Raw genomic sequence first — 9,129 nt, forward strand, 5'->3', positions numbered from 1 at the left:
AGAATGAAAATTGGCACTTTAACCAAATAACTGAAATAAACACAACTTTTTTTAAAAAAAATATGAATAAAGGAAAGATATACAGCATTTCCAAATGCATCTCGATATACAAGCATAACAAAGGCTTCTTTAACATGCGACACTACACAAATGTTCACGAGAATAACAGAACCAACATCCCGACGATTTTAATGATGCTTAAGGCTATATAAATCATTTCAACCTAAATGATGCCACACAACAATACATTAAGATATACAAGCATAATAAAGAGGAATGAGCTAGAACATGTGGAAAATCATCTTAGGAAGCGAAAATACAGATACTAATTTCCAAAAGACTACGATGACAGAACTTAGAATCAAAACACATCATGCGAGCTCAACTTGCCCACAACGATGGCTGTTTCATAATTTAAAAAAGTAACTAAGTAAACGGTGACAGATTGAACATAACAATTCGAATCAGAGAGTTAATCCAAATACCAAACTAATCATAGAAATGACTTCACACAATCACATTAGGCTACAACAACACCTAATATAATCATATCCCCCAACGATGACTAAAAGGCAACGAAGAGACGGTGAACTACTTCGAAGAGAAAGGGCGATAGCAATGACACCATGACGAACTTGGAAAAGAAAAAACAGATATTAACACAAGCAGGCAAGCACAACAAAATAAGCCATCGTACGCGATATTCTCGGGTTCGAGCAAAACCAACAGATATGCCATCTACACAGGTCACATTTTGAGTTCCATGAAAACTAATCGAAGTGGGAAACGTACCTTCTTCGGAGCAGCGAACGGGAGTCGACGAGAGAGCGTAGGAAGAAAAACGACGTTGTCGCGACCTTGGAACCACCCCTCTGCCTCGAATGCTCGAACTAGAGTTTCGCTCAAGTCTTCTCAAAGATACACTAAGGTGCTGGCAAACTTCCCAAGAAAAGAAAGAGAATCCCCAGAAACCTCCCAAAATTCCTCTTGTTTGCCTTTCAATCCTCTCCCCATTTCTTGCAAAAGTAATACAGAAAGAAACCAAAACTTCCCAGACAATGACTCGACTGTTCTTCTAAACTTTCAAGGAAGATTCCGACTCTGTAAAAATTTCTCAACCCAAAAACCTCCAACCCCCTTTTCTGAAGGCGGAAAGGGGGGGGTTTTATAGAAGATTTTAGGGTTTCGACTTTTTTTTGGGGGGGTGGGTAATACGATTTTCCTCCCTTTCAAATTCGAAATTTGAAATCTTATCCAAGAGGACGATTCCAACGGAAAGGGAGATGGAGGGATGAGATCAATCGTGGTACTGGAGGGTCGACGTGGAGCAATCTCGCCACCAACGACAAAATTTCCCAGCTTTCTCGGCTGCCAGGCCTGCGCGAGCGTACTATCGTACGAGTCGCGTGCGAGAGAGGAGGAGAGAGGGGGAGAGAGCGTGGGAAGACGCAGGGGGCTTTTCGTTTGCAGGGGGATTGCGTGGGCGTTGGGAAAGAAGGAAGGGGGAGAGGGAAGGGGAGGCGCGCGTGGGTTTCTGCTGGGAGGTCGCGTGAGGGGGGTTTCCGCTTTTGGGATTTGAAGGCTTCTGTTTTTTTTTGGGGTTGTTTCGCTGTTCTGGGAATCAACTTGGGGGGAAGGGGATGAAGAAGGAAAGGGGCCGGGTCAAACGGGTGCTGGGTCGAGTAGGATTAAGTTTAGTGGGTTGAAGATTTAAAGTGGAAGAGGGGTTTTGGGCTGCTGATTTTAAGTGGGTTGGGTTGAAAAGAGTTGGAAAGAAATGGAGTGGGCTGCTGAAGAGGATTGGATTGGGTTGAGGGGGATGGGCCGCCTGGGAATTGTTTGGGTTGGGAATTGTTTGGGTTGCTTGAAAGGGTGGGCTGCTGAAACTTGTTGGGCTTGGGAATTTGGATTTGGGAGGGGAAACTTGGGCCTGGGGTTAATTGGGAGGGAATTAGATTAATTAAATAAATAACCAATGACGAATTTTGCATTAACCAATTAACGAGCCCTTTTTATTTAGTAAAATAATTATTAAAATCGTAAAAAGTGATTCAAAAGTATAATTATAATTAAAATCAAACTAGTTTAATAAAACATTTAAATGTATATTTTGATGATTTTTGGAATAATCATAAGATATACTACTTGTATACATAATATATTATCGAAAATTATGTATTATGTTATATTTGTAAAATTTATAAAACTAATTAATTTAAATTATTTAGAAAATTTAGAAAGCTCGATAATTAATTCATACCGACGCGGGTCAAAATGGGGTGTCAACAACTTCAACTCGCCCTCAGAGTTCAGGGTGAGCTATTAATTATATCTCGTACTAGATTCTCTCATTCACATCTTGATGTCTTTGAATTTCGGACATGGGCCATCTTTTTGCTTATTTTGGTTTCTTAAACACTTCTAGACTTTGTAATTTGAAAATAGATGTCCTTGACGTGATGACTATCAGATTTTGGGATAATAAGTATTAAACTTTAGAAACTTATTTAAATTGGTTACTTAATAAATTTTGGAGTTTCCGCATTATTTATATTATTTATAGTTGAACTATTAGTATATGTTTGAGTTTATATGTGTTGGTTCGCCCACCTAGGGAGGTAAGTGTGGGTGCCACTCACGACTCATTTTGGGTCGTGACAATATTTGTCATGATGGTCATGTCAAGGTACAGTTGGAGAATCAGTCAGTTGAAGAGTCCATTATTGAAAATAGTTTTGGTGTTAGTTGAATTACATACAACAACAATTATCACTAGAGTAGTGAGATGGACCCATTTAAGCCATTGGATGGGAGGAGGTATAGATCTCCAATTGGTTGGTTTAATATTCTGATATAAGACCTTGGGTACTACTATTTTGAATGAATTGTTGAGACAAGTACCCTTTCTTGTCTTGTCTTCCTTTGATCGTTCAAGGACGAACAATGGGTAAATTGGTATCTATTGTAACGACCCTTTTGGTCGTTTTCAGTGCTAAAGTCTTGTATTTTTTAAAATACTTTTAGATAGATTATAACGGGTATTTTGGACTATTGGTGACTACATTTATGAATTAGCGGGCCAGTTTTAAATATTAATTTAGTTAGTAATTAGAGAAGATACCACTAAAATTAGTAGTGGGTCACTTTATTTATTTATTTATTTAAAAAAATTGATTATATAATAATTAGGTGATAATAATCTGTAAAAAAAGAGAGAGAGAGAGAGGAGAAGAGGAGAACAATGGAGCGGCGTTGAACGAAAGGAAATTGGAGCGGCTAACCTTTCCGGTAAAAATACTCATCCAAGATACCGATCATTATTCATACATATAATTGGTTAATTAGTGAGTACAAGTCAATATTATACTGTCATCGTTTTATTGTTTCAATTGTGAAAGAAAACTGAGAAAAACCATGTTAGTTATATTAATTAGAAGGAGAAGGAAATTTGTTAAAGGCAGACTCATGGTTATTGTGTGAAAGTGGGGGAATCTACATTAAATGAAAATGATGACATAATGATTAAGGTAATGATTGACTAATAAGGTTATAAAATTTGTTTATACTATACGATGCAGGTAATGATTGACTAATAAGGTTCCATCTTTCCCTAATCTTAATTTGTTTTATCTTCTTACAAATTGATTTTAGTATATTGAGATAGTTAATTAAATATTAAGTATAGTATATTATTGAATGTCATTAAGTAAGTTATTTGGATGGACCTCAAGATTAGGAACTTGAGTATAAATTTGTGTTTACTGATTATGGGTCTAGGTTAGACATAAAATAATAAGAGTGTTTATAAAGTTGTTAACTTACAAGTTATGCACATATACTTGATAGATTGGAAGGGTTCGGAGGCATTGAGGAAAGAAAAAGTACTGCAGAAGTAACTTGCTTGACTTCGGTTCTTTGGTGGAGGTATGTTATGGTTTATGCTATTTGATAGTAAACTCTTAATAGTGACTGATATGCATTAAATGATATTGTGAAGTTTTCTATGTACTTGATTGTGTGATTGTCTGGCTTGGTCGTGTGTTTTGTAATTGGTTTGAAATCCCGAGACCGTGGAATGTGTAATCTTAAACCATCTCTATCGAAGTAATGCCTTGAATAAAGTTTGTTCGATAAAATATTATTAACGAATAAAAAAGTGGTGATATTAAATGATAAATTAATGGTATTATTGGATCGGAGTGTCACGTTCCAATACAGTATTCTTGGATCAGAGTGTCACGTTCCGACACGCTAATTTTGGATCGGAGTATCACGTTTCGACACGATATTCTTGGATCAGAGTGTCACATTTCGACACGGTATTCTTGGATCGGAGTGTCACGTTCCGACACGATAATATTAATGGAAAAACATGTTGAATTAATGGAAGATACTTAATCTCAAAGAACTCAACTCCCAAAATGGTTTGGTTTGAAGGCATGAGTCCTCATGTGTGATCTTGATACTGTTGACTTAATACGTGCTTACTTTATTGCTATTGACACTTGTTCATGTTGTTTGTTTCTTATCACATGTTAACTGCTATAGTTGAGTTCATAATATTATTCTTTGTGTATTAGTTACTATTTTGAGTTGACCGATGATACTTACTCAGTACATGTTGCCTCGTATTAAGCCCTACTTGTTTCTTCTTTGTTTTCCTTTAATAAAATGCAGCGAGTGTACCTATGACTACTGATTTTTCTCAGTTTTAGCCAGTCTCCCGCATATCAAGTTCCAGGGGGAGCTATCCATTCAAGCTCGTGTTGGGTTCCTCGGTCATGACATGATGTCCTATCATTTCGGACATATACCATTTTATTATTTTATTTTGGTGTATTTGATATTCTTAGACTTAGTATTGGAGATTAAATGTCCTTGATGTAATGACTTTCAGATTTTGGGAAATGATATTTAGTAACATTTGAGTTTCCGCGTTATGCTTGTATTTTGTAAGTTAGGTTAAATTGGTTGGTTCGCCCACTTAAAAGGTTAAGTGTGGGTGTCACTCACGACTCGTTTTGGGTCGTGACAGTTAAATTATATAAACTTTCACCCATATTATATTTAATATGTATTTTTTTTAATCATATTAATGTGAGAAACTTTGAATCTTATAGTATTTTTCGTACATATTTCAAAATATTTAAATTTTAATTTTAAAATAGTGAATAAATCTAATTCATTTTAGTGTTGACAATAGTTAAATTAACCATAAAAAGGTAAAATATGATTAAAAAAAATGAATGGAAGCAGTAATTAGTAGATGTTATAGGTCGAATATATGAAACTCATTGATGTAGATTATAACACATGATATCAAAATTTATCAAATATTGAGTAAGAAATATTTTAATAAAGAGATTCCAAAGTAGTTCTCAACCAAATGAATACATCAATTATTTAGTAATTGAAATAAAGTATGAGACTCCTTGATTTATCAAAATGTCAAGATTTAAATGTTGAGTAAGAATAAATAAAGAAATTATAAAGTAGTTCTCAATTAAAACAATACATACCTTAATTTGGCCGTAAGTATGAATTCATTAAGTTTTATCAAAATAAAATATTTAATATCACATGAATTTCTCAAGATAAAGTATGAAAGATGAAATTAAAATAAAATACTGTAAATCTGCGAAGTAAAAACTGATATTATTTCTTTGAGTTATAACACGTAATCCTACCCCAATTAGTATAAAATAATATTAAAAAATATAAAGAATATATTTAAACAAACTTAATATACACATCATACAATTTTTTTTACTTTTTTTGTGTGTGTGTAAAATTAGACATTTTAACCTTTAGGCATAAACTAAACGACTTGCAAAAGTGAAGCTTCACAATCACAAAAAACAAATAAGGAATATTAAAGAACATAAAGAAACAAAAACATAAGACATTGAATATATTAATTGTTCAATTTGATTGGATTATAATTAGATTCAATATTCACCTATGAAAAATGAGCAAAACGGATATAAAATGTAAAATCTAAAATGTGTCAATTATTCAATTTAAATAATAATGACTTTTGAGCTTTCTAAATTAATGCAAGTAATATATAATTTTGTAGGTTTTTAAATAAATTATATAATGTAAAAAATTAAGAAAATGTTAAAAATTGTCATTCTTTGCTTTAGAAGCATGCCACATCACCTCTCCTACGATAACATTATAAGAAGAAAGCTAAAAAAAGAAAATCAAACAACACATTTGTAGTTTACTTTTTTGTACATATAATTTAAAAAAAAAACTTTATATTCAAAATTCGTGATGAACTTCAAATAACAAACTACTTATACAAAATAACAAAAAATCTTAAGTACTTCAACTAATATATATAAAATTAGGGAAGCAACATTAAACTTGTTACTCATCAAGTGGAGGATAAAAACATTTCTTTAGTCTCGAATCTTGATTATCTTGCGCTCCTCTAACATGCTCCTTTGAACATATACCTGCGAAATAAGAAGTTCGACTCCATATGTTAGAACCAATCAGTACATGTAAAAAATAAAAATGAAAATTTGAAAAGAAAACATTAAAACAAAAATATTTAACCATAATATCCTAAATCATTGAGATGATAGCAATTTTTGTCATATGTAACATGTATTTCTGATACTTATATAATGATAGATGATGTCATGAGAATTAAACACAAGAAAAAAAGATCATTTTATTTTGTAGAGTAGTCCTTTAGGGGGGTTATTAGAGGATTAATGATAGTCTTTTGAGTTTCATAAACTGATTTTTTATAATGAGAAATAAAGAAGAGTTAATAAGGGAGGTGTAATTAAAAAATATAATTTTAAAGTGATTTTTAACCTAGCATATAAATAAATAATAAATTTTTAATTTTTTTTAAAAAAAAGATATAATTTTTTTAATGGTGGCCATTGAGATTGAGATTTTTCACATCACCTAATTTTTTATTATTATATATATAAATTTTTTATTTTTAAAAAATAATAAAAATAGAAGGTATATTAATAATAATAAAAACTAAAAAAAATTATAATAATATAAACTTAAAAATAATAGGTAGAAAACAAACATTAGGAAAAAATATTATAAAAATATTTTTTTACGTTTGAGGCAATATGATAGCCTTTTGGAATTCCTTAATTTAGAGAATGTGTAATTCTCATTAAATAACTAATTAATAGTAAAATATATATACACATAATATTATTGTGTAAGAAATAATTTAAAAATCCCTAAATTTTTTTAAAATAGAAAAATATTTTTCTGATCATTGGGGCATGCCACATAGGCAGAACAAAAATCCTCATATATATATATATATATATATATATATATATATATATATATAATGTAGAATAAGTATAAAGAACTTATTGTCAACCTCTTTCAGATATGAATCTGTGCAGAATCTCCAATATTGACCTCAAAATAATCTTCATCATCCGTTTTGGCAAAAACAAAGTTGAGGTTCATATTGATGAGAATGCCATTAGCATTTACCAAGATTACTTGAACTTTTGGCTCTTGAAGGCTTTCTTGTACTGCTACTTATAGCTCTTACGTAGTTCTCTTTGGAAATTTGTTGGGTATATGACCATTAAATTTAAGGATTTTAAAATTGAAATTTTGTTTCATTTGTTAAATAATTCACCTTGCAAGTTCAAGGGCGTAAGTTGTTCATGTGTTGAATTAATTGAAGAGAAATATAATTATTTATAGTCAATGAGTTACTCTATCCTTTCTCTATATCACTCATTTTTTGTCACTATCTTCCTTACTTTTGCGGAATAAATATTTGTAATAGTAATTTATAAATACAGAGGAACAAGTTAATTTTCGCTCGCATGATATTTTTCATCACCCTATTATTTTTTTGTTTTCCCTTTATTTGTATATTGCCCTTTTAGATGCATTTATTTGTTGCAACATATAATTTTTGGCTTATATTGTTTTTTTTTTCTTCCATACTGTTAATGTTTCACAAATGATTATGTCGTATTTCATAATTCGAATTATATGCATATAACTTGACAAAAAATTCTTTTGTCAAAATTTACAAATGACAAAATTAGTGACTTTCAATGAGCCAAAGAAGACGAAGGGTACATGTACATATAATTATTATTTATATAAGTCAATTAAATATTTAAACATGATCATTTTTTATAATAAATAAATATTTTTATTTTGTAGGTGTAGACTATGAAATTGATAATGATTTACTAGACATCCTAAAGAAGACATATGTTGATAGGATTTCTCTACAACTATTACAAAATACCACTCTCCTTCGATGACAAGTTCTCGATATGTATGCTTCTGTAAAAAATGAAGGATATTATTATTCCTTAAAAAAAAGGCGGAAGCTTTTTAGGCATTAAACATTTTGCAACTATAATGTCGACCTTTCAATTGTGTGTTGTAACATGTAAAAAACATATAACAAGTTGAATACTTGATATATTATAAGAATTGTATAATTAAAGTCGTTATAGTATTAGCTTTCAAATTCACCTTAGAACAATTTTTTGTATGATGTGTCTTGCAAAAATTATAATATCAGTTCAATATGCTTATTGTTCATTGATTCGAGTTTGTAATTTAAACGTGGTGCACTTATATTTTATAGGTATTTATACTAATTAGCATTGTAACACGTGCAATGCACGTGTTCGATAACTAGTTATATAATCATATATACATGAATTACTTTAAAATAAAAGCTATAACATTCCAGATTATTATATTTCAAAAAATGTCATTCGTTAAGAAATTATAACGAGGTTGTTGGGTTTTAAAAGGTGTGAGTGAAAATTATGAAGAGTTGCGACTTTTATAAAGAGTTGCGACTATTATGAAAAGTTGCGATTTTTCTGAAGAGTTGTGATTTTCATGAAAGGTTGTGACTTTTATGAAATAGTGATCTTTTCAGTAAGGCACAATATGAATCTTTTCACACGACCCTTTGTCTTCTATAAATTGAGGGATTTGCTCTCATTTTAAAGGAACGATTTTTTTTCACTTCTTCTACTATTACTAAATCTAGTATCGTTGAGTGATTCGTTGACATCGTGATTTTAGGTATCGATACACCGCGAGTACGATCGTGCTATCATGGGAGGATATATTCTATTA

At 31.2% G+C, this 9,129-nt stretch overlaps 1 long non-coding RNA gene across 2 annotated transcripts; it reads left to right on the forward strand.

The window, feature by feature from the left end:
* Positions 1–3,180: 3,180 nt before the first annotated feature.
* On the forward strand, positions 3,181–4,940 carry LOC112940486 (uncharacterized). 2 transcript variants are annotated; one of them, XR_011213378.1, is made up of 3 exons: positions 3,181–3,288; positions 3,847–3,924; positions 4,710–4,940. It is a non-coding gene; the product is annotated as an uncharacterized lncRNA (long non-coding RNA). The 2 variants fall into 2 exon arrangements; XR_003244742.2 differs by having other exon boundaries at positions 3,189–3,288; positions 4,678–4,940.
* The last annotated feature ends 4,189 nt before the right edge of the window (positions 4,941–9,129 follow it).

The sequence above is a fragment of the Solanum lycopersicum genome, chromosome 12 (genome assembly GCF_036512215.1).
Source record: "Solanum lycopersicum chromosome 12, SLM_r2.1".
Lineage (NCBI taxonomy): Eukaryota > Viridiplantae > Streptophyta > Magnoliopsida > Solanales > Solanaceae > Solanum > Solanum lycopersicum.